The 18215-nt window shown below is 39.3% G+C and overlaps 1 pseudogene; it reads right to left on the reverse strand.

Moving 5' to 3' along the window:
• Positions 1-18215, reverse strand: part of LOC148658496 (fatty acyl-CoA hydrolase precursor, medium chain-like) — a 69755-nt pseudogene that overhangs the window by 33725 nt on the left and 17815 nt on the right.

An 18215-nucleotide genomic window follows, 5' to 3' on the forward strand; every position in this document is an offset into this window, starting at 1 on the left:
CAAGGCTGTGTACTTAGCCCTCTCCTCTACACCTTATTTACCCATATTTACCCTTTGTGTCGCCAGGCATTAGGCTGGCAAAATCTTATCACCACCTCCTCGCGGTGCCGGCTGGATACAACGATTAATTGGAATGGTGAAGATCTCCGATGGCAGGCGGAGCAACACTCTGGTTGGAGTATTCTCGGACACATCTAATGGCAATGTCAGCTCAAGAGTTGGTTATCGTGCCAAATGGAGATGGGCGTGCTGACAAGCGGACCCTGCTGATGCGGGATTAATGCTAGGATGAAGAAGAAGTGTCGCCAGGCATTACTCAAACTCATTACTCATTACTTAAACATCATTAAGTTTGTGGATGATACAACGGTCATCGGCCTGACCACAGATGGTGAGGAGTCTGCGTACAGGGAGAAGGTTGAACCCCGGGGAGTATGGTGCCTGGATAACAACCTCTCTCTGAACATCAGTAAATCTAAGGAGATGATTGTGGATTATAGGAAACATCAGTGAGGAGGTCACACACTTATCTACATCAACAGTAGATAAGCAGCAGCAGGTCAGTAGTTTCTGAGAGATAACATCATGGAGGACTTAACCTCGTCTCACCACCCCAACATCATGGTCAAAACAGCAAGGCAGCTGAAGTTTGGTATGCCATCACATATCCAGGCCAGCTTCTACAGGTGCACTATTGAGAGTATCCTGACTGGCTGCATCCTGGTAGGGAGCTGCTCCGCCCTGGATCGCAAAATACTGCAGAAGGTGATGAAGTCAGCGCAGCTCATTACCGGCTGTGAGCTACCAAACATTCAGGATATCTACTCAGCTAGATGTCTTAAGAAGGCCAGGTCTATTCTCACGGACCCCAGTCATCCAAGTCATAAACTGTTTCCTCTTCTACTGTAAACAGTATCGAAGCATTCAGTCAAAAACCAACAGATTATGGAACAGCTTCTACCTCCAGGCAATAAGACTGCTAAACAGCCAAGCTGCAGTCACCTTCAGCAACCACCCTAAAGGTCTTTCTTAAATAGTCAGGTTACATGGACATACAGTTTTTCACTGCATTTGGCACACTACATATTGTACTATTTGGACACAATGTATTGTATACAACCTGGATATGTAGCACTTTTATTTATATTGAGTTTTTTTAATTAAGTTTTTATTGCACTATTAGTATGTAACTTTATTCTGTAACTTTTAATTTTGTGATTTTTACTTTTATTTCTGTCTGGTGAGCTTGCAGAATAGATATTTCATTGCCAGCAATTACTGCTGCACATTGTATCATTGTGCATTTCATAAATAACATTTGATTGATTGATTATGGCTTTAGAATTTGTATTAAAAAGAAATAGTATACACACACAATAAATCTCAATTTGTGATTTCAGACAATTGTACACACATATATTTATATGCCCATGTGGAAAATATAGTAAATAAATAAAGAAATGGCTACTGAAGGCCCCTTTATGATTTCAAATCAACCAGGCTTCAGAGAAATACCAATGTTATAGATAGAAATAGCTGTCATTCAGCAAACTCTGACATACTGACCATTCAGAGACTTGGGGAGGGTTCTTAACTGTCCTTGCATTGCCTGTGTTTTTTTTCTTTCTGTTGATAAATTGAAGATCCCTTCAATTTGAGGAGAAAATCATTCCAGCTCCAGCCTCTCACAAATGAGAAATTTACATTCTAGGTTTGCCACAACTTGAGATATTACCTTAAAAACGACAATAAAATGTGTTGGCTTTTCCTGTTTTTGTTCTTGATATTTCTAGAGTGTGTACTGAGTAAGACATATTAAAAATATGAAAGTTCTGAAAGGATGTCCAAGGTGTTCAAGACCCAGACCAGGTCTGTACTGTATATACTTTCCAAGATAATTCAAAATATTAAACGGTACTTCCATTCCAGGAAGACATTGATCGTGACTTCCATTCTGGAGGTGGGATCAGATAAGTAACTGATTAAGTAAGGCTTTGATGCAGAAAATGTTTATGGAGAAGGTGGAATACCTTTGTGTACTTTTTTATTTTTAGCTACTAGATCCTATATATACAGCATGGACCCTATATTTATATTAATAAATTCATCAAATAATATAATTTATGATCTTCTGAGATGTTATACCTATATATCAAAAAAGGAAGAGAAAATAAACCCTGTGCAGGGCTAAAAAAGGGAAGCCACGAACACAACAGCCAGAAACCCAAAACGCTAAGCAAGTATCAAAAAACCAGAAAACGACCAATAAGTAAAAAAACCAGTAGAGGGTAGTAGAAGCAAGACAACAAATCAAAACCCGAAAGGCAAGAGAGATAACCAAGAAACAGGTAAAAGTCAGTAAACAATCCACAATGAGAGAAGAAAAGAGACAACAGACACTACAGGAGCTCAGGGAGACTAAGCACAATAATGAGCAAGGAAGAGGGGAAAGAGAGGAACTAAAATAGTGATGGCAGAGAAAAGTGATAGGATAATTACTTACGGCATGAGCATTTGTGAAAGCTGGTGGGTGTGGGTATGTGAGAGTAAGTGGAATGCGTGCGTGTGGGAATATGAGCGCATGTGGAATGCAGTACACTATGTTAATTTTATTTTCAGATACCAAAAGTTCCCTTTAGTTTTATAATTCCATATTAATATTCAATATTAAGTGGATTTAATGAAGTACAGTAGTGAAACAGATTAAATGAAGCCATTGTTTTACTAACAATGTAACACACCATAAGTGCCACCTATTGAGCGTGTTTGGCAAGTAAATCACACAGCCAAAGTACACCTCTAATGCAGCAATGAGTGTTAACAAACAGTATTAGCTTTGCAGTATTAGCTTTTTAGATTATTTCTAAAAAGGATGTATTTTCTTGTATCTGTAAATCTTTGTTAAAATACACTTTCTTTTCCTAATTCATCAGGTGTTGGAATAAATTTAGAAAACTGTATGTATAACTCAGTAAACCAAGTTGAGAAACAACTGATAATTTCACAAATTTAGAAACTACAAAATGAATGAAAACATTAACAATACATTACAGAAAATATATTAATTTTAGAAATGTTCTAAAAATAAATAATCAACAGCAGCATTATCAGTATCATTATCAATCTGCCTCAATGTGTAGATTATCAACATCTAGACCTTGTTCTAACTTGATAAGGTTTTTTTTTTCATTTAGAAAAAAAAATTGAACTAATTCACCTCTTTAATAGAGAGATGCCCTGAAACTAAGAGAATTATATTTCAAAATTGCATCTCATACTTACCTCTGTGGTATTTAGCCTGTTCAATTGTTGGCACAACTAACAATAGGTCACCAATCATTTCACTGGACAAGTCTCTGACTTCCTCAGGATGTGAACTGTTTCCAATGTATTCAGCTATCAAGAGCTCATTCATCCTTGGACCCACACACTGAATCAAAAAGCAAAACAAATCACTGAGTTACGGTTTCTGAAGGAACCCAAACCTCCATATACTGTTTTTGTTTCATTTTTCCATACTATTTAAAGATATTTTAAAATATCAAAAAATGGGGCAGCATGGTAGCTAAGTGTTGCTGTCTTGTGGGGCCCGGCAGGCACTCTAGATTCATCCCACATTCAACAAACATAGTGGAAGGTTAATTTGCTTGTGATAAAATTTGCCCTGGTTTCTAGTGTGAGAGTCTGCATTTCTGTGACTGCCTTGTAATGGACTGGCATCCTGTCCAGGGTGTACCCTGCCTTGCACCTGTTGCTTGCTGGGGACAGACTCTAGCTCCCACAGAATGCTGAATTGAAATAGGCAGTTAGAAAATGGAGGGATATTGAAAAACATATACATTTATTTTCTCAACCACTTTAACTACAAGGGATATCAAAGTTAAATGGTAAATGTTTTTACCTTGTATGGGAAAATCTTTTGTAAGATTGAATCTACCATCTCTATGTCCATTCCTTTCTCCCACCCAGGAGGTGCCATCCCCTGTTAATAATAAACTGTTTAATCTGTAGATTTCTTTACATGTGCAAAACAGGCATATTTTACAAATAATTGAATTTAATGAACTACAGTACTTCAGATAAATTCTAATACTTCTTCACTTTATGTTTTCTATAAAGCACAACCTGGTTTTTAAAGTTCATATCACACAACCAACCTCATTTGCTATTGTCTAGACTGATCAGATCAGCTCTGGGCTCTCTCATTGAAACTCTTGTGTCTGCATGCAGGGCTACTGTTTATGAAACAGCATTTGGAGAATTTATTTAGAGCACCTAGCAGCTCAGCAAAATAAAAAACAGCAGGAACGCCCATTTACAGTACCCTGTATTTTGTTCCCTTAAACCAGAAAAGAATATATCAATGTAAAATATACTGCTCAGCCAATGAAGGAAATTGAAGCTATGGTCTCAGATTAAATTGGTTCTACACTGGCCCATGAGAATGCAGTTTTGTGCTGACCTTTCTGCTTCTTTAGAATGGTGTACAGAGTGTCAGAATTAGACATTTATTGATTTACTGATTCAAGTGTTGTCTAAGTACAATTATGAAAAACCCAAAAGAACATTTTAACATATTAGTGGGTAAGTAAAAAATGTTTTTCAGCATTTCAACTACAATTCTGTCAAACTCAATTGATTATGAGTTATTCTCAAGCATTGCACTGTCCTTCAGATGAGACATACAACAAAGGTCCTGACTCTGTGTGGTCATTAAAAATCCTGAGGCATTTCTCGAAACAAGTAGGGGTGTAAGCCCGGTGTCCTGGCCAAATTACCCATTGGCCCTTACCAATCATGGCATCCTAATAATCCCCATCTATGAATTGGCTGCATTACTCTGTTCTTCTCCCCACTAATAGCTGATGAGTGGTACGTGTTGTGGTGCACTATGGCTGCCGTCGCATCATCCAGGTGGATGCTGCACATTGGTGGTGGTGGAGGGGAGTCCCCATTAACTCTAAAGCGTTTTGAGTGGAGTCTCCAGAAAAGCACTATATACGTGTAAGCAATTATTATTATCATTACCAACTGTACATTGAGCCAGGTTTGAAACTGACGTCAGGACAGGGTCTAAGCCACTTACTCAGACTGGCCATATTCTTACCTGGGGCAGGACCCAACCAAATTCATGATTATTCACTCCCAGCAAATATGGAACCTTGTGAAATGTCTTTTCACTCAGATGTCTTTAACCAGACCTGGCAGAAACACGCCATCATACACCCCCACATATCCAGTCTTTGCCTGGAAAGAACAGTTACATGTGACCGGCCAGCCTCCATATAGTGTCTTGCAGACAATATATTCCTAAACACTTTAAAGCAGTTTAGAAAGACTTTAAAGCAGAAACCTGAAACATCTCATTATCTTTAGTGAAAGGTGATGGAGTTTTAAACTCAGAGTACTGTATATCTCCAAATACATTGTGCCTGTACAGTTATTAAGATTGGTTTTATAATTACTGGAACAAAAGCATAAGGACCCTGTCATGTTCATCCTGCCAAAGATGTGAAATCCAACCAATATGGATACACCAAAATGGAGGGAGTTTCTTACCAACTCAGCCCACCGATATGATGCTGGAGTCATAATTCCCTCAACAACAAGACACAACAATTATACATTTCAGGATGGCAAGCATCTTTTTCTTTTCTTCTGCTCCCCACCATTTCATCAGAGTCAAGACAACTCTTCAGCCTCTCTGTTAATGTATTTCTTTCAGTGTGCATGCAAAGTTATGTAAGAATTTTAATTTTACAGGAGGAGGCTGCCAAATACTCTTAATGATGGTTTTACTAAGGGGTGAAGATTTCAATGACTGATAAACTGTGCATTAGAAAGAGTAAATACCAGTAGCATCCATAAATAAAAGATCCAGAACATGACATCACAGACATGAACTTTCCAGAGTACTGTATTTATTGTCGGAGAAAGCAGTGGTATCATGTTAAAGATCTCATCAAATTCCTATACCTTTGAGTGCACTGTAGAGGGCAGACCACAGCTCTTAACTCTATAGTGGCCATTATCAGCTCTTCTTCTGATTTTTGCATCAAACAGCTGACAATTTTTCCTGACTCAATGCTGTGACATCCAGTTACATCAGCAATTACCTACATGCAAAATGAATATTAGAATGAAGTCCACAGCAAACTTGAATCTGGTCTTGATTACATATCTTATTAGCTATTGTTTTCTTTAACAGATTACATTGTGACATGACAAGGAACTATTCTTATAAATGAAGATTGGTCTTATTATGATAATAATAACATCAAATAACTGCAAGACCTGAGGATAGCAGCACCACTAGTGCTAGTTAACAAAGCACAGTTTTGGGTGATGTCAGTGAGGTTATTTCCTTAACTGGGATTCCAATCCACTCTGTTTAGAGTTTGTATCTCTATCATGATACCAGCCCCAATATCCTTGGGATAAGGTCCAGATGAAGAATACTGTATATAATTAAAAAATGTTTTTAAATGCATTAAAAACTGGCACCATTAGTAAAAGTTTTAATCAACAAAGGAGCTAGATTAATAGATTCATATAATAGCAATTACAAAAAGCTGGGTAAATAGCTTAGGGTTACTACAAAATAGGGTAGAACAGTGGGTACACAGACTTCAGGAAACACAAAACCTGAACTGTGAAATGTTGGAACGGCAGATTAGAATATGGGGTCAAAAGGAAAAAAAGAAAATTATTATACCATTTTAATCATGCACAATGATAAGGTGTGTGCTTTGTGCAGTGAATCTGGATAGGGAGCAAGCAGTATTCGATGATGGCATGAAATAGACAGCACCTGCATGACTGGCAGTGGGTTTAAGGGGAAAGACCCAGGCATGAGTGCCACTCCACTCTCGAATATGGCTCTGTGGAACAGACCTGATGCCAGTGGAGACAGGATCTAGGAACAAGAAGACATGCACTCTGTGTTTCATCTCTGTTTCTGAGCATTGTCTGGATATGGAAGACAACACATCCACTCCTGGAGATCAACAGCTTTAGAGCTAGTTTGAATTGTTGAAGTATTGGAAAAATACAGCATATTGATCAAAGAAAGAGTTTAATTAATTAAGAACCAGAGAGCACAGTTGTGCTGAAAACATGAAACACCGTGACTCAGGAAATTTACCCGGCTCTCATGTTGACCAGCAAGGTAGTTGCTCACAATTTTGAACAATTAGTTTTTTTCTTTGACAACAGAAACTTTAAAAACGTTAGAAAACCAACCCGTCTGTGGATCTCTAACATACTGGTCTGCAGCACATAAGTCTTCTTTTCAAACATACACTGTCTAATACCATTATGCCAGCCAAACTGCATTGATGACTTGTTAGTTTTTAACTTAAATTCATTTACATTTCTGGACAATAAATTGTCTACTAAGTGTCTGTCAATTTCTCAGTCCTGACTAGACATTTTATTAGAATTGTTACTCTCCATTCAGAATACTGTCTGAAGCTGAATACCGATTAGCAAAAATAACAAACCCACCAGCTAGATTTAACAGACTCCAAGCTAACATCACCTAACACTGATATGTCCCTGTGTTTTGAGATTAGCAAGGATCAGTTACACACGAACTAAATTCATTTCAAACAGACCTGCCCTCCATTCCTTCAAAAACAAAAATTGTAAAAAATACAGTAGTATCATTCATACCTGAATTTCTATCTCTTACATACAGTATCTACACAGTGACAACGTCATTAACAATATCAATTTATGAATATAATGTATTTATTTAGCTGGTTGTGTTAAGAAACTCCACTATCTTCATAAACATCTGCATTGAATTATTTTTTAGTCACTTGTGGTTTTTGTACCAAACACAATTAGAGGCAATTTCTGCCTAGAATTATGTCTCTAGGCAGTGTTGGAGGATTTTCCATTGCTTTTTTTTCACTGCCTAGAGTTTCTAGCTTAGCTGCAGGTGTGAATTGTTGATTATTGATAAGCCCGATTGCTACAGTATATCAAGCAAGGCTGATTGAAATGCTGTGGACAGTTACAGCTTATTATTATTATTATTATTATTATTATTATGATGATGATGATGATGATGATGATGACATTCCTGTGCCTACAGTATGTGTTCATGAATGTGTTATTAACGGCTTCAAATCCATTTTGAATACACTTGATATGCATCTGTTTGCATCCATACAATCTGTAGGCGATTTGCCTTTCCTGCTGTAATAACAGGGAGCGGGGAAGTGGGACCATGAGGAAAAAGCAGCCCACTGCTGTTTGTCGTAGAAATGGTGAAATACGATGTTTTTAAAGACACTATATTTGAATTATCTTTTTTTATTATAAAATTGTAAATTAACTTTAATAATAAAATCTAATAATATTGTTACAGGCAGTGGTAAGTTGACTATGGAAGTGTCTCCAAGAAACTAGAGCCAATATGTAACATCTTGCTTGAGTTAACATTTTCACTTGTTAGAACTTCAAACATCCTAAAGGATGTTTACGTAGCTGTGCTGGCTATGTGGCACACTAAACAAAAGTGTAAATGAGTAAATGTCAAAGTCTAGTATCAAAAGACAGAGACACAGGAGGAGTCTGGAGGACACAGAGCTTAAAACATGTGCCAGATGAGAGGGCCTTGTCCAGATTATCCATATAAATCAAATTTGAGCTAAGTATTTGAATGTTGCTAAGAGGGCTTGCTATTCTGTGTTTGTTAAGGAACTTTGATTTCCTGAGAAAATAATCTTTAAGATACAAATGACCTTAGTGGGTGTATTTTTAGTATATGGGATAGGTTCTCATTTATTTTGTGGCATCTGGGGTTATAGAGAGAGAGATTTAGCTGCAGGTAGTATTCTATTTAGTTAGGTAAACAGTTTTGTCTTTCTCTTCTTTTGGCCTTTGTAGGCATTATACATTATATGAGTTTGAATATTTGGTAACAGTTTGGGGTTTTCTGGGTGGTTAGGACATTAGGCCTCTGGAACAACAGAGGCCTTATGTAAATGTGTACATAAGGTAACTTACAGTATATGTTATAAGTTTATGTTGTGTATACTTCAGTGTGTGTCACTGTCATTGTTAATAAATATGTTTAAACAAATGTGCCTGCATTACTACTCTTTTCACCAGAGCTGTGCCAGAGAGCAAAAAATTGCCTTTGATCATACAATATAAATGGGTTAATTCTTAAAAAGTTGGGGTTATGATAATGTATTTTAATTATTGATTTATCCACACAGGGCCTGGCATTCTCTAATTCCATAACCCCCCATTTGTGACAATATATATACATATATATATATACTATATTGACAAGTAATAGGTTTATTCCATGCTGAAAAAAAGAAGAAAGAGAACACAACGTTTTGGCCATGGAGCCTTCTTCAGGTGTGAGAGAGACAGGGCAGTGGACAAAGGTAAAGTAGCGGGAGAACAAAGGTTGGGAGGGAGGAGGAGTGAGAGGCAGGAGCAGGGGACAGAAACAGAGGCCAATCAAGAGGTGTGAAGTCAGAATGGGTGCAGAGAGGTGTGAAATGAAACTTCCAATGAATGGAGAAAATTTAAAAGAACAGTAGTCTGTCATTAAGAGAAGGGAGAATGTGTGATCCTAGCTGCAGAATAATTTTGGTTTCGGTGGTCTTTCTGATGTATGAGTTTGGAAAACCGTCTTTGAGAACACAGATGGAGAGATTAGAGTGGTCGTGGCCGTCAGAGGTGAAATGAGAAACAATGGGCTTGGAGAGATCTTTAATCTTCACAGCCCTGACGTGTTCTCTGAAGCGGTCTCCGAGTCTCCTTCCTGTTTCTCCAATGTAGATGGCTGGGCATTTACTGCAAGAGATACAGTAAATAAGGTTGCTGGAGGTACAAGATGCTGTCTGGGTGATCCGGAATTGTCCTGAGGGGCCTTGAATGAATGTGGTGGTGGATGTGTACTTGCAGGTGATACAGCGAGATCTGTTGCAAGGGAAAGTGCCTGGTGTGGATGGTTGTTGAGGGCAGTCAAGGGAGCTGTGAACAAGGAGGTTACGCAGATTAGGTGGTCGGCGATATGAGATGATAGGGCGATCAGAAAAGAGGGCCCCAATGGAGGGATCATCCTGTAGGATGGAAAAGTTGTAGTTAATGGTCCTGGGGATAGGAAGTGTGTTAGGGTGGTAAGGAAGCACCAAAGGAATGCAGTTGTTACGGCGGGAGTTCCTGATCGGGTTGATGGTCCGGGGGGTGTTTTTGGCTCGGGCAAGGGCCCTGTCAATCACACTGCTGGGGTATCCTCTGTTGATGAAAAAGTAGTACATTTCGAGGGATTGGTTCTCGAAGTCGATGTCGTCACTGCATAATCGTTGTAGCCTAAGGAACTGTGAAAAAGGAAGAGAGTTTTTAGTGTGGTTGGGGTGAAATCAGCTGTACAGGAGGTAGCTGTGTGAATCCGTGGGTTTGAATAAACTGAAGTGGATAGTCGGAAAGGCTGAGATGTAAGTAGTTGGACAGTTGCATGCTGATACGATGGGGTGTCCAGGGGTGTCCGGTTTGTGGATTTTGGGGAGGAGGTAAAATTGAGATACCTGCGGATGTTCCATGATGAGTTCATGAGGCGGTTCGCCTCCTGGGTGAGCTCATTACTGCTGATAAGAAGAGAAATGGTGGATACCACTTCCTTTTGGTAGTCAGTGGTAGGGTCCTGTTGAAGAGGGAGGTAGGCAGAAGTGTCAGTTAGTTGTCTAGAGGCTTTAAAGATATATAGATCCTTACGCCACACCACAGCATGTAACATCAGCATGTAACTGTCCAACTACTTACATCTCAGCCTTTCTCGACAGCCTCATGAGACCGCTGGTTGAAGATCATCCCTCATACATCAAAGACACCAACCATGCGCTCCAACTTTTTAATGATTTCCAATGCTACATTTTTACCATGGACATCACATCTCTGTACACCATCATTCCCCATAATGACGGCCTTACAGCCCTCAAGCACACGCTGGACAAACGCACAGTGCTTGATCCACCCACCCACACCTTGGTACGCCTTGCAGAATTGGTCCTCACACTGAACGCATTCTCTTTTAATAATCTTTTTTACCAACAGGTCAGTGGAGTTGCCATGGGCACCAGAATGGGACGCAGCTATGCCAATATTTTTGTCAGCTGGGTAGAAGAACGCTTCTTCGCTTCCTACACTGGCTATGTCCCTGACCTCTACAAACGATATATTGATGACTGAGTCGGTGCCGCCACATGCTCCAAAGATCAGCTTGAGTTCTTCCTGCACCATTTCACCAACTTCCATCGACTTCGAGAACCAATCCCTCGAAATGTACTCCTTTTTCATCAACAGAGGATACCCCAGCAGTGTGATTGACAGAGCCCTTGCCCGAGCCAAAAACACCCCCCGGACCATCAACCCGATCAGGAACTCCCGCCATAACAACTGCATTCCTTTGGTGCTTCCTTACCACCCTAACACACTTCCTATCCCCAGGAGATGCCCAGCCATCTACATTGGAGAAACAGGAAGGAGACTCAGAGACCGCTTCAGAGAACACGTCAGGGCTGTGAAGATTAAAGATCTCTCCAAGCCCATTGTTTCTCATTTCACCTCTGACGGCCACGACCACTCTAATCTCTCCGTCTGTGTTCTCAAAGATGGTTTTTCCGAACTCATACATCAAAAAGACCACCGAAACCAAAATTATTCTGCAGCTAGGATCACACATTCTCCCTTCTCTTAATGACAGACTACTGTTCTTTAAAATTTTCTCCATTCATTGGAAGTTTCATTTCACACCTCTCTGCACCCATTCTGACTTCACACCTCTTGATTGGCCTCTCTTTCTGTCCCCTGCTCCTGCCTCTCACTCCTCCTCCCTCCCAACCTTTGTTCTCCCGCTACTTTACCTTTGTCTACTGCCCTGTCTCTCTCACACCCACCTGAAGAAGGCTCCATGGCCGAAACGTTGTGTTCTCTTTCTTCTTTTTTTCAGCATGGAATAAAACTATTACTTGTTTCTTTGTAGCCTAGGCATGCTGACGCAGCTACCCACCTGATATACTATATTGACATTTTTTAAGCCTCTTAAGCCCATAGTAACTGGCCCAGCACATGGAAGTTTAAAACTATTACATCACCATTTGTACTGGGTATGTGTAAGATATAAAACTGATAATGTTAAACTGAGAAAGAGTGGCAGGAGATGGTAACAAGTATTGTATTGGCACTACATAATAGAACAACAATGTTTAATGCAACTATAGAAATTTCTCATTCTTACCTTTTTAAATACCTTACCTCAAAAGAATGGGTTGCAACTTTAAATGTCTTTGAATTGCACATTTAATTAGAAAGAACACAATGAAAAACTATCAATTTTAGAAATTAGTGGTACAGCTGCAAAGTATTATGACATGCTAGTAAATATATATTTAAGAAAATGCAAATGTTTGTAAAATTCTTTTAGTTACACTGGCTAACAAAGTGTGGTACTGATGGTAAAGTGCCTGAAATAATGTGGTTATTGTTAAACTTGGGCCGGGAGCGGCTCACATCCCGTTGATGCCCCACACAGCCAGCGCAAATAAGGAGACTATTTTAGGCCCCCTCCCCCCCCACTTGTTCTGTGCTCAGACATTGATCTAATTACTCAGTACTACGCTTTGCAGTGCTGAAACAGTCATCCAACAAATCTGTCAGTTTTTCCTAGATTCATGACCACAGAATTAGCAGGGCTATTGAGCCCTCAATGCTTTTTTTTTCATCTCATAATTTTCCCACTCTTTTTCACTTTCTCCTCCAAAGCTGCTGGCCAGATTAATCAAATAAGTGAAAAAAGACTACAATTCCTGACAATTACTTGTTACTTAAATTAGTATTAAGATAAAACATAGATTATTTTAATACCTAATAAATAATAAAACCTGAAATAAACACATTGGCTGAGTAATTGTGCTTTGTGCTTTTGTGCCCTGATTTTATTATTTAATATTAATTGAATATTTAACATCATATGCTGTGATATGAAAAAAAAATAATTTAAAAAATCAATATAGTTTGCAAATTAAATTTTATTATTGGAGAAAGATTATTCTCAGGGAGCTCAGCAATGACGGGGAATCAAACCCAGGCATTGGATTGCAACCCAGAATTCTTCCACTGGACCACAGTGTCACAGTAACAAGGTTATGTGGCCATAAGTCATTTTTCTATTTGCTTTTAAATGTGATTATTTAAAAGACACTATGTATAATATGTTTTACAATCAAGCACCTAAAATTAAATTATGTTTTCTAATTACTCTTTATACACCATTATTAATACTTTTGCATACTATATTTAATTTAAAAAACTGAAAAATTACCACAGTGTTACAGTACAGTATAACTAGATTGGGAAAGCACTAATGGGTAACTCATTTAATTTGTATTATTAAAATAAGATTAACTATATTTTAGACAAAACAGTTCATTAAGGATTTACTGAACCACCTGACAGTTTTACAGATCAGTGCAGACCTGCATAAGATCATTTGAAAAAATAAAGAGGTGTTCGGCGTTCCTTTTGTACATTACCATGGCATGTGTCTTGTGGTACGGTGCATTACACCTTGAGCATTCTTAGTGACAGTGTCTGTACAGTAAAGCTTTGATGTTAGTGATTCCACCTATTAGTGCAATAGTATTAGTGACCACTTGTTCTGGATTCACAGACCAGATTAGCCTATTAATGGGCTGTGCAGTAGGAGAGTAAATGCAGGAACCCAGTTCTGCAACATTTTCTTCTCACATCTGCTTTTCCCAACGTGTGTCAACCTCTATAGCAAAGGCACAGCTTGGTTAACATGTTTAAGTAGCAGTGCATCATGGATTATTCTTTAGTTAATTAATTTCCATCAGGAAGGTGTTAGATACAGTGTGTGTTCATCTATTAGGAAAGTATTTGCCTAGATATTATTGTTATGCTACAAAATAAAACTTTAGAAGAGAATAAGATAAACCACAGGAGAGTGAGTTGTTCCACCCAGTAGCAGCAAACAAAAAATCTCTTAATGTCTAGACATCTCCGCTTTACAGTATGTGCAAAGATGTTCACTTAATTTACTTTGTTTACTGCGGTTCTGTAACAAACACTGCAGTAGTGCTGTATTTACAATAAAAACAAGATGTAAAAAGTGAAGAAAATGCACTCTACTAAGAATGAAAAATCAAAGTGTAATATCATAACTGATCTAATTTATGTGTTTGCACCTGAAATAATTTGAATTATAGGGAGAAAACAATGGTTTGTTTTACATTTACCATGTAATATACTGCACTTAAAGTGTGGTGCTCCACGGCTGATGACAGACAGATCCAGTGGCAGGTAGGTAGCAAGCCACAGTGTAGAGCAAACAAGCTGAGTGTCACGGTCATCTCCCTCCTCTAGAGGGCGCTCCTACCCTTTTCATATTGTTTCTAGTTTATTACGTAAACCTGTTCATTGTTTCCTGGTATTATTTAAAAGTGCTCCGGGAGCTCAGGACTCTGCATTGGAAGATGGATGCCCGGAAGCCCGCCTACCAGCGGGTCCAGGATAGACTTGACAGCATAGGGTTCACCACAGCGTCCTGACCAGCTGAGTCTGGGGCTCGGAGCGCCTCGTAATCCTGTTTTTAATCTCCTGGTTCCTATTCCTGTCCCTGGTTTTAACCTTACTCTTTGGATGGATCTCCCAGTACCTGGACCCTGGACTGCACCTGATTATACTGTTGTAGTGTGCTCTCACGAGGCACCAGTTCTGTAGGGTTTGGGCATTTACTGGGACAATTATTAATTGTAGCAGTAAATCACAAAATGATTCTTTTAATAGCTTTAGAATCCAACCATGCGATATAACTCAAACAACGCACACACACAGGTACTAATACATGAGGATACATTTATTAATACATAGAATCTGCATGTAAACCTAACAGATCTTATCGTGAGGGTTATCAGAATACAAAAGATATATATTCAGTCAGTTACGAAGAGTTACATATATCAAGAGGACATACGTTCGGTATTTCATTCATTTATACAGTTTCGTAATTGAACTTAGTTACAGCTTCCACATTAGATACTCAAAACAAGTACATAACTCTTAGGAATTAAATTGATATCAACTGGTTGGGATAACAATTGAATTCTCGAGGTGTAATGCAGTGAAGTTGAATACTCATCCAATCTCTGGGGATTCAGATCTCCTGCGGGCTCTCTGGCTCCGTGCCAGGCTGTGCTGTGCGGCTTGCAACGGTGCGCTGCTGATGCTCACTGACCGGCTAGTTAGTATTGGCTTTAACTAGCACAGTTTGTGCAAAGGAGAAAAGATGACTGTGGGTCCCAGCAAGGCAGGAAGAGGACCGGTTCGTTCCTGATGAAGCGCTAGTTCTGAATAATGGTTCAGCTGTCCACAGTTCCGACCTGCTCACGAGGCTTGCTGCTGATGCTAACCTCGGGTGGATCCTCTGGTTACTCTCTGGCAACCTCCGCTCTAGACTCTTAGAACAGAGAAAGGTTCTGGCACTCGGACACACTGGCCATTCCGTGGTGGTCCGGGCTGAGTCTCAGGATGGTCAGGAGGCGTGCTGCGAGAATGTCCTGCCCTTGGGAGCCTTTCTGCTCCTGGGCCGTCCTGCCCTGGAATTGTCTCGCACCCCTGGAATTCTCCTTAGAATTCTCCTACTGGAATAGTTCTTCACGAATAGTTCTCCAACAGGCTCTCTGTGTTGCCTGTTTTTACCTGAAGGAACTGCAGGTTGTTCATTGGCTGAAAGTGTCATGGGCATCAGAGACCCACGTGGGTTACTCAGCCCTACCAGTCCCTGATTGGTTGATCAAGGTGAGATATGAGTCACTTACTCCTGACACTTCTGGCACTCCCTACACAGATAGGCGCCAATGGATGACCATTGATCATGATAGACAGGCTTAGCTAAGTGCATCCCCCTTTGGGAGCTGTCCCTTATCAAAAGAAAACATCTTTAAATCAGCCTGCATGAATAGCTTCTCTGTGGCTGCACCACAGAGATGAAGAGAGAGATGGGGCCTCATTGGACACACTGTCTACATAGGCTCCTAAACTATGCACTACACGGGAGTCAGGACCGGCTCCCGTTACACTGAGTAAGCACAATATGAGAGAGTTGTTAGGAAATAAGTGGGGTTTAAGTACATGAAATCACAAAGGTGCCAATGGAAATCAGAGGAATAAAACTGGGACAAAAGCAAAAGTCACAGTAAGACTGTGAGCACCATGATATCACAAAGGCAAATAGTTAACAATTATAGCAATTATAACACTAAAAAAAAGTAACTGTGACACCCTATTTTTCACTATAAGGTATTCTGCGATTGCCAATTTGCAATACTTAGGGCCTTCAAGGTATCTCACCCTCAGAGCAGGATGCTGCACATTGGTGGTGGTGAAGGGGAGTCCACATTACCTGTAAGGTGCTTATTATTATTATTATTATTATTATTATTATTATTATTATTATTATTATTATTATTATTATTATTATTATTATTACCTATAGCAAGATTTTGCTGTATAGTCCCCTCTTCAATTTGTTCTTATCATTATGGAATGCTGTGAATTCACTGCTGTAATCTCTACCTCTCTCTTAGCCAAATATCAGTGGCTCCAATAACATACTGTGTGTTTAGCCTATGCTGCCATTTCAAGGATTTTGTTGCTGTTACTCCTGGCATTTAATTTAATAAAGGTATAAGCATTTAATTACCTGGTCTGTTGACGTGATGTTTTAATCATAAGGTTCCTTATTTTCTTTAGATTCTTCCTCCTTCTATTCTAGCTCAAATGTGTGAATTTCTCTACTTTATGTACCCCCAGCTGACCTGAGCCTAATTGTAAGCTTGTGTCAAAAATTATTTGCCCTGTAAGTCTTTTCCAGACCAAGAATGTCATCAATTAACCCACTTACTAGTGCAGAGACACTGATTCCCCCTGCAGACTCTCCAAATATAGTTACAGACTGGGTGTCTCCCCCTAAACTCTGTATGTTCTCTTGTACCCAATGCAGGGCAGCAACTTGATCCAAGAAACCCCAATTTCCTCTGGCATGTTCAGCACCCATGCTGGAAAACAGCAAATGGACAGTAAAGCAGAAATACTGAATTGAATGTTAGACATGATTTTACCACTGGATTCCTCACAGACAAGCCTAGACTTATCAGATATTGGACACTGAAGGGACACAGGCTAAATATAGAACAAAGAGTGATTTATATTAATATGTGTGAAGCTATTTTTTCCTTTTTAAACCCAGAAGGCATAATTTGTCTCTTATTTATTTGGATGTATTTTTGTTAGGGACAAAAGAATGTGTACTTTTTATATTGGATTTAGATTTGTATTGGAGCACAGGTGCAAATGTATTAGATATTTTATAATAGCAGAGTTACTTTTTCTTGATTTGTCTCTTAGAATGGTTGTAAAGTTCTGGGCTTTAACCCTAACCCAACCCTAACCCACACATTTGTTTTATTTCAAAGCAGACAGTTTAATGTTTGAAAAACACAATGTATTTTGGTTGTATAAGCACAGATAACATCAAAACCTTATTAGACTTGTTTCTTCCAGAATATCTTGCTCTTCGTTCCCTGAGTCTATTTATTGATAAATACTATGATTAATTAAGAAGTCCTCTGCCAGCATGAATCTGTGACTGGGGTTCAAGCCATTTATTGCTTGAATCTGTCTAGTAGTAGAAAGTTTAATAAGTTATAGATTTCAACTCCCACCTTCAGAGCCTTGTTCTCTGTTTACTTTAAGCCATAGCAGCAAGAGTGAACTTTGTTGGTGAGCCAACTAGACTGGTGGGAGATTTCAACCTTCAATAATGTTTAAGTACAAATGAGTTTAGCTACACCATATGGAAATTTATCTCACCTAAAGAATCCCAGAATTCCCAGTCAGTACTGAATCACCACCACCACATCCTCATATGCAGCCAGGGCTGAGCCATCAAACCGTGCTGCTCCACCCAGCCTGAATGAGCCCCCATGAATCCAAACCATAACCTGAAAGACATGCCCGTCCCCAAAAGTGATTCTCAAAGATAATTGCACCAGTCAGTCTTACTGTGCATTTGAATTCAGTCCTCCTCCCCAGTTCATACTGTGGGAGCTAAATACACTTCTGACAGCTCTGATTCAAATCTGAGAAGTAAAACATTAGGTGTT

This window comes from Lepisosteus platostomus, chromosome 7, assembly GCF_059453375.1.
Source record: "Lepisosteus platostomus isolate fLepPlt1 chromosome 7, fLepPlt1.hap1, whole genome shotgun sequence".
Taxonomy (NCBI): Eukaryota; Metazoa; Chordata; class Actinopteri; order Semionotiformes; family Lepisosteidae; genus Lepisosteus; species Lepisosteus platostomus.